At 45.1% G+C, this 14864-nt stretch overlaps 1 protein-coding gene across 8 annotated transcripts in view; it reads left to right on the forward strand.

Moving 5' to 3' along the window:
- LOC130282600 (gastrula zinc finger protein XlCGF26.1-like) overlaps positions 1 to 14864 on the forward strand; it is a 381272-nt gene that overhangs the window by 11814 nt on the left and 354594 nt on the right. For 4 of the 8 annotated variants that reach the window (XR_008846467.1, XM_056530995.1, XM_056530993.1 and 1 more), the window contains exon 1: positions 10961 to 11482. The exons of 1 other annotated variant lie outside the window; for it this stretch is intronic. The gene's annotated coding sequence lies outside the window, so the exon portion shown is untranslated. Of the gene's footprint in view, positions 1 to 10960; positions 11483 to 11528; positions 11718 to 14864 lie in introns of those variants that run through there. 3 more of the 8 variants (XM_056530996.1, XM_056530998.1, XM_056530997.1) reach the window with 2 other exon arrangements.

The following is a 14864-nucleotide window of genomic DNA, read 5'->3' on the forward strand; positions in this document are numbered from 1 at the left end:
ATCTGCTCTTATTTCTAAGGCCGAAGTGCTGAAGTGTAAGTGTCTAACCCCCCTGACTTGGTGGTGTGTCTGGGATAGGATTATTGGAAAAGTGTGTTTTTAGTCTAACATTGCGGTACAGTCTGTGAACAGCCAGGTCTAATTGGAATGTGTTGAGTTTGCCTGTCGGACAGAAGGATAAGCCCTTCTGGAGTAAGTTGAGCTGTGTGGAACTGAGAGGTTTGGATGCAATGTTAATGACAATGGATTTATCCCTACCTGAGCTCGGGTCTGTACTTGGGAGTCTCGTATGTCTGTTGTGGCGGCCTGCCCTCCTCGTTTTTTGGGGGTCTGCGCCCTCCCTGGGTCTTAGGAAAAGGGTAGCGTGCTTGTTGACCGCCTGATTGGTCGCTGCTGGAGCCGGAGGAATGGTATCCACCACCTGTGTATCTCCCCAATGGGCAGGCATTCCCTTGTGAATCTTGCCATCTGTAAACAGTTTTATTTAAGTAGTCCTCTGTGTCTCTTAAGAACTTCTGACGTTTGGTAGCTTCAATGTCTTTTCTATAGGTCTCAAGTTATTGGTCCAAATTGTCCTTTAGGGTTTTGAAGTACTCCTCGCTCAGACAGTCCTGTAATTGTAGTTCCACACTCTCGATCTTCTTCTTGGAGGCGTTGATAGCTGTATGCAATTTATCCACAGTCAGGGTTATGATGTCCAGTGAACACTTGTTGATTATTCTTTCAAATTCTTTACAATATGTGGCATCATCCACGAAAAGAGTAGGGTGTAGGTTGACCCGTAGTCCTCTAGGGATCCTGCTCTGTCTGTGATACTCAGTCAGTATCAATATCAATATCAGACAATAATTTACGTGATTATTTTTCAAAATCACGTTTAATGAACTCACTTGGAGGAATCTGTAGAAATTATGGGGGGCATTTACTAATCTTTTGCTATGTAGTCTGGTTTTTACCCTGTTTTTTTCTACTTCATTTTTGACTATGTGCGACAAATTTACTAAATTGTTGCACGGCATTAATAAATTTGGCACACATAGGCAAAAGTGGGAAATTTACTTCATGTAGTAGAAAAAATAGTCTGTTCCTTTTTCCTGCTGTCTGAATAGGTTTGGCTGCTAGATTTCCTTCTGGATCTTTTGTTTTTGAGTTTTTTTTTAGCTTTTTCACCACATCTAAATAATTCAATAACTACAGTGGTCCCTCAAGTTACAATATTAATTGGTTCCAGGAAAACCATTGTAAGTTGAAACCATTGTATGTTGAGACCATAACTCTATGGAAACAGGGTAATTGGTTCTAAAGGCACCAAAATGTCATCCAAAATAGGAAAAAGTGACAAAGAAAAATAAGTAGATAACTGATATAGATAAAGCAAATCCCTACATATAAAAGTAATAAAGATCTGCTGGGAGCTGTAAATCACTGTCTATGTCAGTGTTTCCCAAGCAGGGAGCCTCCAGCTGTTGCAAAACTATAACTCCCAGCATGCCTGGACAGCCAAAGGCTGTCCGGGCATGCTGGGAGATGTAGTTTTGCAAAAAATGGGGCCACCCTGCTTGGCAAACACTGGTCTATGTAGAGGACAGGAGCTTCTTCAGGGGTCCTGTACAGTACAGGCAATGTCCCAAACAAGTAATGGAGTCGCCCTCACCTGGTGTCCAAAAGAGCAGCTAACCCTGATACAGGTAAAGAGTACAGAACATGTAATACCAGACACCAGTCAGTGCATACACTTCAGTAATACAGGGGTTTTACCAGTGAATGACCATTTTGATTGGTTGGTTCTTCCAGCCATTGACACATTTTACAGATCTGGACTGTCTGTACATTGTATGTTGAGTCTGGTTTCAACTTACGATGGTCCAGAAAAGACCATTGTATGTTGAAACTATTGTATGTTGAGGCCATTGTAAGTTGAGGGATCACTGTAAATTGTAGTCATGGCTCAGAAGTGGTAAACGGCGTTTAGTGTGTGTGTGTGTGTGTTTATTACATTTTTTTAACACAGTTTTTTTCTCCCTAAATGTACTTACACTTTTTTTTTTGGTTACTTCTTCTACAGATCTGTGTATCCTGTGGACTCCTTCGGATTCGGTGGACTACTTCGATGACCAGCGTTTTTCTTTGCTTGATGTTAATAAAATGGTTAACGAGGGCTTGTGGGGGAGTGTTTTTTGTAATAAATTTTTTAAAAACCTGTTGTGTTTTATTTTTATTTTACTTTACTAGACAGGCTTAGTAGTGGAAGCTGTCTTATAGACTGAGTCCATTACTAAGCCGGGCTTAGCGTTAGCCACAAAAACAGCTAGCGCTAACCCCCAATTATTACCCCGGTACCCAACACCACAGGGGTGCCGGGAAGAGCCGGTACCAACAGGCCCGGAGCATCAAAAATGGCGCTCCTGAGCCTAGGCGGTAACAGGCTGGCGTTATTTAGGTTGGGGAGGGCCAGTAACAATGGTCCTCGCCCACCCTGGTAACATCAGGCTGTTACTGTTTGGTTGGTATTTGGTTGAGAATAAAAATAGGGGGACCCTATGCGTTTTTTTAATATATTTAATTATTTATTTAAAAAAAAAAAACGCATAGGGTCCCCCCTATTTTCATTCTCAGCCAAATACCAACCAAACAGTAACAGCCTGACGTTCCCAGGGTGGGCGAGGACCATTGTTACTGGCCCTCCCCAGCCTAAATAACGCCAGCCTGTTACCGCCTAGGCCCAGGAGCGCCATTTTGGACGCTCCAGGCCTGTTGGTACCGGCTCTTCCCGGCACCCCTGTGGCGTTGGGTACCGGGGTAATAATAGGGGGTTAGCGCTAGCTGTTTTTGTGGCTAGCGCTAAGCCCAGGTTAGTAATGGACTCTGTCTATAAGACAGCTTCCACTACTAAGCCTGTCTAGTAAAGTAAGAAAAAAACACAACAGGTTTTAAAAAATTTTTATTACAAAAAACACTCCCCCACAAGCCCTCGTTAACCATTTTATTAAAATCAAACAAAGAAAAACGCTGGTCATCGAAGTAGTCCACCGAATCCGAAGGAGTCCACAGGATAAACGGATCTGAAATGAGAAGAAAACAAAAAAAATGGGTTAGTACATTTATTATCACCTGCTCACACATCTCCCGCCCCGCACGACTACAACTGCCAGCATGCCCTTACAGTAAGGACATGCTGGGAGTTGTAGTTGTGTGGTGCAGGAGATGTGTGGCCAAGTGACAAGCTTGTCCCCTGCCCCCAGCTGCAGGACTACAACTCCCAGCATGCCCTTACAGTAAGGTGGGGCGGAGGCCAGGCACAGTGTTTCCCAACCTGGGACTTGTAGTTTTGCAACATCTGGAGGCACCCTGGTTGGGAAACACTGTTTTAGGCCAGTGTTTCCCAACCAGGGTGCCTCCAGATGTTGCAAAACTACAAGCCCCAGCATGCCTGGACAGTCAAAGGCTGTCTAGGCATGCTGGGAGTTGTAGTTTTGCAACATCTGGAGGCAACCTGGCTGGGAAACACTGGCCTAAAACAGTGTTTCCCAACCAGGATGCCTCCAGATGTTGCAAAACTACAAGCCCCAGCATGCCTGGACAGTCAAAGGCTGTCCAGGCATGCTGGGAGTTGTAGTCTTGCAACATCTGGAGGCACCCTGGTTGGGAAACACTGGCCTAAAACAGTGTTTCCCAACCAGGGTGACTGTTTTAGGCCAGTGTTTCCCAACATCTGGAGGCACCCTGGTTGGGAAACACTGTTTTAGGCCAGTGTTTCCCAACCAGTGTGCCTCCAGATGTTGCAAAACTACAAGCCCCAGCATGCCTGGACAGTCAAAGGCTGTCTAGGCATGCTGGGAGTTGTAGTTTTGCAACATCTGGAGGCAACCTGGCTGGGAAACACTGGCCTAAAACAGTGTTTCCCAACCAAGGTGCCTCCAGATGTTGCAAAACTACAAGTCCCAGCATGCCTGGACAGTCAAAGGCTGTCTAGGCATGCTGGGAGTTGTAGTTTTGCAACATCTGGAGGCAACCTGGCTGGGAAACACTGGCCTAAAACAGTGTTTCCCAACCAGGGTGCCTCCAGATGTTGCAAAACTACAAGCCCCAGCATGCCTGGACAGTCAAAGGCTGTCCAGGCATGCTGGGAGTTGTAGTCTTGCAACAACTGGAGGCACCCTGGTTGGGAAGCCTGCGCAACTTACCGGCTTCCGTAGGATCCAGCGCTGCACGACACTGCCGCGCGACAGTGCCGCGCGACGATCTCCGACAGCGATCGTCGCTGGAGCCTCGGAAGGGTAAGTGAACTTCTTCGCCGGTCCCCTTCAGCTGTTTAGTTTTGCAACAGCTGGAGGACTACAGTTTACAGACCACAAACCAGTGGTCTGCAAACTGTGGCCCTCCAGCTGTTGCAAAACTACAACTCCCAGCATGCCTGGACAGCCAATGGCTGTCCAGGCATGCTGGGAGTTGTAGTCTTGCAACATCTGGAGGCACCCTGGTTGGGAAACACTGTTTTAGGCCAGTGTTTCCCAACAAGGGTGCCTCCAGCTGTTGCAAAACTACAACTCCCAGCATGCCCGGACAGCCAATGGCTGTCCAGGCATGCTGGGAGTTGTAGTCTTGCAACATCTGGAGGCACCCTGGTTGGGAAACACTGTTTTAGGCCAGTGTTTCCCAACAAGGGTGCCTCCAGCTGTTGCAAAACTACAACTCCCAGCATGCCCGGACAGCCAAAGGGTGTCCAGGCATGCTGGGAGTTGTAGTCTTGCAACATTTGGAGGCACCCTGGTTGGGAAGCTTGCGCAACTTACCGGCTTCCGTAGGATCCAGCGCTGCACGACACTGCCGCGCGACACTGCCGCGCGACAGTGCCGCGCGACGATCTCCGACAGCGATCGTCGCTGGAGCCTCGGAAGGGTAAGTGAACTTCTTCGCCGGTCCCCTTCAGCTGTTTAGTTTTGCAACAGCTGGAGGACTACAGTTTACAGACCACACACCAGTGGTCTGCAAACTGTGGCCCTCCAGCTGTTGCAAAACTACAACACCCAGCATGCCCTGACAGCCAAAGCCTATGGCTCTCAGGGCAGGAGCCCGGGCTGACATTACAGTGCAGCCGCCCGGGCTCCTCATACGGTCTCCCCGCTACCCCCCTTGTCTCCCGCCCGGGCTCCTCATACGGCCTCCCCGCTACCCCCCCCTTGTCTCCCGCCCGGGCTCCTCATACGGCCTCCCCGCTGCCCCCCCCCCCCCCCTTGTCTCCCGCCTGCGCCGCTCGGCTCCCGCTGCTCCAAGACTACAACTCCCAGCGTGTCCTCACTGTAAGGCCATGCTGGGACTTGTAGTCTTGCAACATCAGACAGATGGGAGTTGTGTGGCGCTGGCAGGTGAGAGGGGGGGGGGGGGGATATAAATCACTGTAGTGTCCCGGTAGCGCAGTGAGGGTAGCGGGGAGAAATTATGTCGGAGCCCGGGTGGCAGTAGCTTCTCCTGCTCCATGTTGGAGCTGGAGTAAATTTAGTCATTTTTTATGGCCGTTGCGACAGTTTATTGCGCAACTGCGACTGTCTCAGTTAATAAATTCCTGACCACTGCAAGTAAAAACTGAAAACTTGCGTAAATTAAGCGGGAAATTTTTTTTTGACTTTCTAGCTCTTGCTAGGGAAAGTCGCACAATTTATAGGGTAGGCGCAATTGCGACAATTTTGCGCCAAAAATAGTCAGAAAAAAATTACTAAACCCCTTAGTAAATGCCCCCCTATGTGCTTATAATTGGTTGAGAAAAAATCCGGGCAATCTCCTCATTGTTAAAGGATAACGTTGTGGACATCTGGCTTGCGATTCAGGAGCACGTACAAAATAAGTCAATGGTAGCACTATCTGAAAGGTGGTGGTGCACGAGGAAAAAAAGTAATGCAGTATAATGAAGGAGGTCCCAGCACTCACCGATGCAAGCAATTTGATGTTTTATTATATATCCAAGTCACAGGACGCGTTTCGGCACTTAGCCTTCCTCTGCTGTCAACTGGATTGCTCGCAGGCGCCAGTTATATGCACGAGGAGGCACCCTAAAGGGACGTCACTCCACTAGCCGGCATGCCGGGAGTGACGTCAAGTTGTCATGGTAACATATCAACAAGGCGTCATATGTAAACACAGTGTCATATAGAAGTGTAATTCGTTATATTAAGCATACATAGTAACAAGGGAAATGTGCGCATCATCCCACTCAAAAGCAGCAGCGGGGAAAACAAAAATGCATCAGGTAATATGACAATCATCTATCTGTTCACTGCCGAACGGACGCGGTGCTGTACGTGCTCCCCCGGCAGGGGGGAGTTGGCGCAGCTAGTTAATGTCCAAGGACGTGATGCAAGCGCCTGTGGCGGTAAGGTGCTAAGACCCCAAGAGACCGCTCGCGTCTGGCAGTGAACAGCGGCGCAATCAAAATCCTGTCATTTCAAATGGGGAAATAGAGCGCAGCCGCGCATCCAGCTGAATAGAGCTGGTAACTGGTGCCTGCGAGCGATCCAGTTGACAGCAGAGGAAGGCTAAGTGCCGAAACGCGTCCTGTGACTTGGATATATAATAAAACATCAAATTGCTTGCATCGGTGAGTGCTGGGACCTCCTTCATTATACTGCATTACTTTTTTTCCTCGTGCACCACCACCTTTCAGATAGTGCTGACCATTGCTCTACCATCATTCTGGGAATTGGCATATCAGTGTTAAAATAGCAGTCCCCCCCCCATTATTACACTTCATCATTTCCTGGAAAAAAAATTTAGGGAGCACCCATCTGTTCCAAATCGCCACTTCACCCCTATACACCTTCCCTAGGGGGTATACTGTTTGTAATAGGCTCACATGTGGGTGTTCCTTTCTTGTATTTTCCTCTGAATGTATGTAACTGTTAGGTCCATAAGAAAGATCGACCTCAAATGCAAAGAGTTCTCGGTCATGAGCTCTGTCGTATTTCCAGGCGACAATTCGGAGTCACATGTTAGTTGTTCCCAGAAAGATGAAGCAGAATATAGGTTGGAAACTGCAATTTTCAAAAGATACCCTTCATCCGTTCCTGGAAAATAAATTTAGGAAACACCCGTGCATTCAAAATGTCCTCTTTACCCCTATACCCATTCCTCAAGGTGGGTACTTTCTGTAATGGTGTCACATGTGGGTGTTTCATTTTTGTATTTTCCTCTAAATGTATGTAACCGTCAGCTACTGATATGCCATAGGCCTCAAATGCAAACAAAGGCAAATATTCACAACAGATGGATGTGAAGAGGTGGTGGGATATATCACAGCGCTGTCCACAAGCCGGGAAAAGAGTAATCTTTTTATTATAGCATATAACGCGTTTCAAGGCCGCTCCGTCCTTTTCCTCAGACATGCTCAACATACATAAAAATCGCACATATATACTCATTTGGGCATGACCGTAGCAAATGGAAATGACCTCACAAGTTAATTTACATAGAGTGACGTTTTTGTATATATTATATAAAATCCAATACAATACATAAAACATAATACATATGGTATCACTTCTCATAAAATAACACACTTATAAAAAAGACTCTCTGAAAGCTATCATTGAAAGGTTTTTTCTATTGTCTCATGATTAAATGGGCCATAAAGAGTTAAGGGAGTAGATCCAAAAGGATTCACGAAACAACACAACCATGGAATTGGTTCCTACTCAGATATACTCACCAACACTCTCCTTTCAATCGCAAGCATTAGATTTGTCCATTTGCACTATTCACGACACATCACTTCCACTCACGATCGCACCACACACACCCAATACAGTTACATCTGACTGCCTGGAATCGGCCAGTTTTGTAGCCTCCCGTCCTGTGAATGTAGACACTGTCACACTAGTCACCCCCATTTCCAGTCCGAGAATCACGAAATTCACGCAGTACTTGACCCCGAATCAATCACTCACCCCATTAACAATAAAAAGAAAATCGGAAACGAGGATGCAGAGGGGGGAGAAAGAAGAAAAAAACTACACAAACAGTAACCACATCAAAAGAAAATAATATGTTGGTGAAATTGTTCAATTTATCAGATTATAAATTAAAAGATAATGAAATAGCCCTTTTATCCAAGGGCCTTTCTTTTTGTCCCACAGTAGCACCAAATCCTTTTCAATTATTTTTGGACCTATATGACTACACTAGAAAACTCACTTTAGCAAAGCACTTCTTTATCCAAAATAATAAATTTCATAAAAATGAGGAAATTCAAGCAAATTCAAATGAGATTATCCCGGAACTGAGTTTTAAACATGTTCCTGTAATCCCCAAATCATTCTTCTACCCCCTGAGCTCTCGTGGGAATTTTATAGAGACCTTTTATGCAATCGTCAGTGAAGACTTTTGCAAGATTAATGAAACCCCCGATTCTTCACATTAAAAATAATCTTTCTAGAAATGAGAAAATAGGATTAAATACATTAAAGAAAAATGAGGAAATTATAATTAGACCTGCAGACAAGGGGAGGGGGGGGGGGGGGGGGGAACTGTGATTTTAAACAGCAATTATTATATTCAGGAAGCCCTGCGGATTTTAGCTGATTCAGATTACTATGCTATTTTACCATCAGACCCTTCAGTGGAATATTTTAAAGAATATAATAATTTAATAAAAGAAGCAGATAAAAATAATATTCTGAACAAAAAAGAGAAAGCCTTTTTACAAGTGAAACAATATTCATTACCAGCATTCTATTATTTGCCGAAGGTATATAAAGGTCCAAAACGGAGCCTCCAGCTGTTGCAAAACAACAACTCCCAGTATTGTCGGACAGCCGTTGACTGTCCAGGCATGCTGGGAGTTTTACAACAGCTGGAGGCCCCCTGTTTGGGAATCACTGGCGTAGAATACCCCTATGTCCACCCCTATGCAGTCCCTAATTCAGGCCTCAAATGCGCATGGCGCTCTCACTTTGGAGCCCTGTCGTATTTCAAGGCAACAGTTTAGGGTCACTTATGGGGTATCGCCGTACTTGGGAGAAATTGTGTTACAAATTTTGGGGGATATTTTCTGCTTTTACCCTTTTTAAAAATGTAAAATTTTGGGGAAAAGAAGCATTTTTATTTACATATGCAAAAGTCGTAAAACACCTGTGGGGTATAAAGGTTCACATTACCCCTTGTTACGTTCCCCGAGGGGTCTAGTTTCCAGAATAGTATGCCATGTGGTTTTTTTTTTTGCTGTTCTGGCACCATAGGGGCTTCCTAAATGCGGTATGCCCCCAGAGCAAAATTTGCTTTCAAAAAGCCAAATGTGACTCCTTCTCTTCTGAGACCTGTAGTGCGCCAGCAGAGCACTTTTCACCCCCATATGGGGTGTTTTCTGAATCGGGAGAAATTGGGCTTCAAATTTCGGGGGGTCTTTTCTGCTTTAACCTTTTGTAAAAATGTAAATTTTTTGGGAAACCAAGCATTATAGGTAATTATTTTTTTTTTTTTACATATGCAAAAGTTGTGAAACCCCTGTGGGGTATTAAGGTTCACTTTACCCCTTGTTACGTTCCCCAAGGGGTCTAGTTTCCAAAATGGTATGCCATGTGGTTTTTTTTTTGCTGTCCTGGCACCATAGGGGCTTCCTAAATGCGGCATGCCCCGAGAGCAAAATCTCGGAATCAGAATGATAACTAAAAGCATCCCAGAGTTATTAATGTTTAAATTGACAGTGGTCAGAATTGCATAAAATGGCCGAGTCCTTAAGGTGAAAAAGGGCTCAGTCCTTAAGGGGTTAATAATGCCTCCTGTACCATAGTGCCCCAAACAAAGTAAAAAAAAAAAAACAATTATAAAACAAGTATACTCACCTAATCCAAGTTCTTACGAGCAGGTCTCTCCCTTGCTTCTTGCATGCAGCGTGAGCCGCAAGGACAGGATCTTCAGGTAAGCCTGATAATGTCACATCATCATGCCGGGATCATGTTCCTGCGGCTCACACGCTGCAAGCAAGAAGTGTCTGCAGTGTGTGAGTGAGAGTGAATGGTGTAGCGAGAGCGGACAGATCCTGCTCCAACATTCTAGTGTACTGCCTCTGCAGACCACTTCCTTGCATTGATGGGGTGACACGATCGTTGAATTACTTCTCGCTTGAGAGTGTCACCCAACATGGGGGGTGTCACCTGGTACAGTCCACACCCCCATAGCAATGCCACTGGTATACAGGGCGTAGAAATGCACAGTACATGTGAGTATTAGTGTTAAGTGCGAATATTCGAAATGTGAAATTTTACTGCGAATATCGGCACTTTGCGGTATTTAGAATATAGTGATATTCGTTTTTTCGAATTTATGCAAATATACGCAAATATGCAAATATGTTCAAATATCGCCACTGGAAACTGATCCGTCCCTTCTTTTAGGTGAAAGATATAATCGCACATGCACACTATGCAAATTTCATTACGAATTTTCGCATAGGAAAAAAAACGAAGAGCTAATATGCGAATTTCGCAAATATTGGACAAATATATTTCCGAAATATCGCAAATTCGAATATGGCCTATGCCGCTCACTAGTCAGCATTCATTAATTCATTGTATACAGGACATAAAAGTACACAGTACATGTCAGTGTTCATTCACTGTATACAGAATACAGGACTTAGAAATGCCCAGTAGATGTCAACTTTCATTGTATAAAGGATGTGGAAATGAACAAATGCTAGCGTACTGCAGAGGCAGTACGCTAGAATGGTAGAGTGGGAGCTATTGGTTTGCGCTAACATCTGTGCATTTCTATGTCCTGTATACTATATACAATGAATTAAAGCTAACATCTGTGCATTTCTACTTCCTGTATACAATGAATGAATGCTGACATGTACTGTGTATTTCTATGTCCTGTATACAGTATGCAATGAATGAACGCTAACATATGTGCATTTCTGTTCTGTATACTGTATACAATGAGCACTGTATACATCTACTGTACATTTCTATGTCCTGTATACAATGAACGCTAAAATATGTGCATTTCTACATCCTGTATAATGCATACAATGAACGCTGTATACATTTACTGTACATTTCTACGTCCTCAGTACGGCTGCTGTACACAATGAACGCTGAACACTGCATTTCTACATCCTCGGAGCGCTCAGAGGGTACAATGAAGGCTACTGTACAATGAAGCTGCTCGGAGCTGAGGGATGTGTGTACGTCCTCTTTGCCCTGCTCTTCCTTCCCCTCGGCTGTAACGCTGAACACTGAATTTCTACGTCCTCGCTTGATGAAGGCGGAGCTGAGGCAGTACGACGAGGGCGGAGCTGAGGCAGGGGAGCTAAGGGAGCTGAGGGAGTCTGTGCATCCTCTCTGGCCTGCTCTGACTTCACTCTGCCTACTCCTCGGCTGTATCTTCGCCAATTTTCGGACAGTTGAGGGGGGAATGAATACAGGGCTGCACCTCACAGCACCAAGTGAATGCATCATCAGAAATAAGTCACAAGGTTGGAATGCATCACGTGAGTGGATGTTTTCACACACGGACACTGGGGATTACATGTATGGCCAATCTATAATCGTTATTTGTTAACTAAAGCAGCAGTCATTCTGCCGTAGTCTATCATGTCTAACGGTTTTGATTTTTGTTGTATTATAAAACTACAACACCTAAAATCCATCTGCCCACTCGTTTCTTTTTCCTGCTCTGGGATCTTATTTTCCCGAGCTGTGAGGCTGAGCTGTCTTCTCAGGGAGGTAATTACTATTGTCTGCTTTTTGTACTTATGTAGCTTTATGGGGTTGACAGACACACTGTTATAAATATATACATATATGTATATTTCAACTAAATATTGTAATTGAAATGATGTCAAATGTTCTACATATACATGTATTTCTGTATAAACTCTATTGCTCCACGTATCGTTGCTACTTTAACCCCTTAAGGACCAGGCCATTTTACACCTCAGGACCAGAGCGTTTTTTGCACATCTGACCACTGTCACTTTAAACATTAATAACTCTGGAATGCTTTTAGTTATCATTCTGATTCCGAGATTGTTTTTTCGTGACATATTCTACTTTAACATAGTGGTAAAATTTTATGGTAACTTGCATCCTTTCTTGGTGAAAAATCCTAAAATTTGAAAAATTTGCAGTTTTCTAACTTTGAAGCTCTCTGCTTGTAAGGAAAATGGATATTCCAAATAAAAAAAATTTGGATTCACATATACAATATGTCTACTTTATGTTTGCATCATAAAATTGACGTGTTTTTACTTTTGGAAGACACCAGAGGGCTTCAAAGTTCAGCAGCAATTTTCCAATTTTTCACAAAATTTTCAAACTCACTATTTTTCAGGGCCCAGTTCAGGTTTGAAGTGGATTTGAAGGGTCTTCATATTAGAAATACCCCATAAATGACCACATTATAAAAACTGCACCCCCCAAAGTATTCAAAATGACATTCAATCAGCGTTTTAACCCTTTAGGTGTTTCACAGGAATAGCAGCAAAGTGAAGGAGAAAATTCACAATCTTCATTTTTTACACTCGCATGTTCTTGTAGACCCAATTTTTTAATTTTTACAAGGGGTAAAAGGAGAAAATTTATACTTATATTTGTAGCCCAATTTCTCTCGAGTAAACACATACCTCATATGTCTATGTAAATTGTTCGGTGGGCGCAGTAGAGGGCTCAGAAGCGAAGGAGCGACAAGGGGATTTTGGAGAGTACGTTTTTCTGAAATGGTTTTTGGGGGGCATGTTGCATTTAGGAAGCCCCTATGGTGCCAGAACAGCAAAAAAAAAAAAAAACACATGCCATACCATTTTGGAAACTAGACCCCTTGAGGAACGTAACAAGGAATTAAGTGAGCCTTAATACCCCACAGGTGTTTCACGATTTTTGATTATGTAAAAAAAATGTTTTTTTTTTCACTAAAATGTGTGTTTCCCCCCAAATTTCACATTTTTGCAAGGGTTAATAGCAGAAAAGACCCCCCCAAAATTTGTAACCCCATCTCTTCTGAGTATGGAGGTATCCCATAAGTTGACCTGAAGTGCACTATGGGTGAACTACAATGCTCAGAAGAGAAGGAGTCATATTTGGCTTTTTGAGAGCAAATTTTGCTCGGGGGGCATGTCGCATTTAGGAAGCCCCTATGGTGCCAGAACAGCAAAAAAAAAACACATGGCATACCATTTTGGAAACTAGACCCCTTGAGGAACATAACAAGGAATAAAGCGAGCCATAATACCCCACGGGGGTTTCACGACTTTTGCATATGTAAAAAAAATAATAATAATTTGCACTAAAATGTGTGTTTCCCCCCAAATTTCACATTTTTGCAAGGGTTAATAGCAGAAAAGACCCCCCAAAATTTGTAACCACATCTCTTCTGAGTATGGAAATACCCCATGTGTGGACATCAAGTGCTCTGCTGGCGCACTACAATGCTCAGAAGAGAAGTAGCGCCATTGAGCTTTTGGGAAAACATTTTTTGGAATGGAAGTCAGGGGCCATGTGCGTTTACAAAGCCCCCCGTGGTGCCAGAACAGTGGAACCCCCCACATGTGACCCTATTTTGGAAACTACACCCCTCACAGAATTTAAGAAAGGGTGCAGTGAGTATTTACACCCTACTGGCGTTTGACAGATCTTTGGAACAGTGGGCTGTGCAAATGAAAAATAAAATTTTTCATTTTCACGGACCACTGTTCCAAAAATCTGTCAGACACCTGTGGGGCATAAATGCTCACTGTACCCCTTATTACATTCCGTGAGGGGTGTCGTTTCCAAAATGGGGTCACATGTGGGTATTTTTTTTGGGGGGGGGTTTATGTCAGAACCGCTGTAAAATCAGCCACCCCTGTGCAAATCACCAATTTAGTCCTCAAATGTACATGGTGCGCTCTCACTCCTGAGCCTTGTTGTGCGCCCGCAGAGCATTTTACGCCCACATACCGTATATACTCGAGTATAGGCCGAGTTTTTCAGCACGATTTTTCGTGCTGAAAACACCCCCCTCGGCTTATACTCGAGTGAACTCCCCCACCCGCAGTGGTCTTCAACCTGCGGACCTCCAGAGGTTTCAAAACTACAACTCACAGCAAGCCCGGGCAGCCATCGGCTGTCCGGGCTTGCTGGGAGTTGTAGTTTTGAAACCTCCGGAGGTCCGCAGGTTGAAGACCACTGCGGCCTTCAACATCATCCAGCCCCCTCTCACCCCCTTTAGTTCTGAGTACTCACCTCCGCTCGGCGCTGGTCCGGTCCTGCAGGACTGTCCGGTGAGGAGGTGGTCCGGTGGGATACTGGTTCCGGGCTGCTATCTTCACCGGGGAGGCCTCTTCTAAGCGCTTCGGGCCCGGCCTCAGAATAGTCACGTTGCCGTGACAACGACGCAGAGGTGCGTTCATTGCCAACGTAATTCTGCGTCATTGCCAAGGCAACGGCTCTATTCCGGGCCGGAAGCGCGGAGAAGAGGCGCCCCCGGTGAAGATAGCAGCCCGGACCACCTCCCCACCGGACCACCTCCCCACCGGACCACCTCCTCACCGGACCACCTCCTCACCGGACCACCTCCTCACCGGACCACCTCCTCACCGGACAGCCCTGCAGGACCGGACCAGCGCCGAGCGGAGGTGAGTACTCAGAACTAAAGGGGGTGAGAGGGGGGCTGGATGATGTTGAAGGCCGCAGTGGTCTTCAACCTGCGGACCTCCGGAGGTTTCAAAACTACAACTCCCAGCAAGCCCGGACAGCCGATGGCTGCCCGGGCTTGCTGGGAGTTGTAGTTTTGAAACCTCTGGAGGTCCGCAGGTTGAAGACCACTGAGGGCGAATGATGAGAAGAGGATGATGAAGGGGGGGGGGGTGTGGGGATGATGAAGGGGGGGGGTGT

The sequence above is a fragment of the Hyla sarda genome, chromosome 7, assembly GCF_029499605.1.
Source record: "Hyla sarda isolate aHylSar1 chromosome 7, aHylSar1.hap1, whole genome shotgun sequence".
In the NCBI taxonomy this organism is placed as follows: Eukaryota; Metazoa; Chordata; class Amphibia; order Anura; family Hylidae; genus Hyla; species Hyla sarda.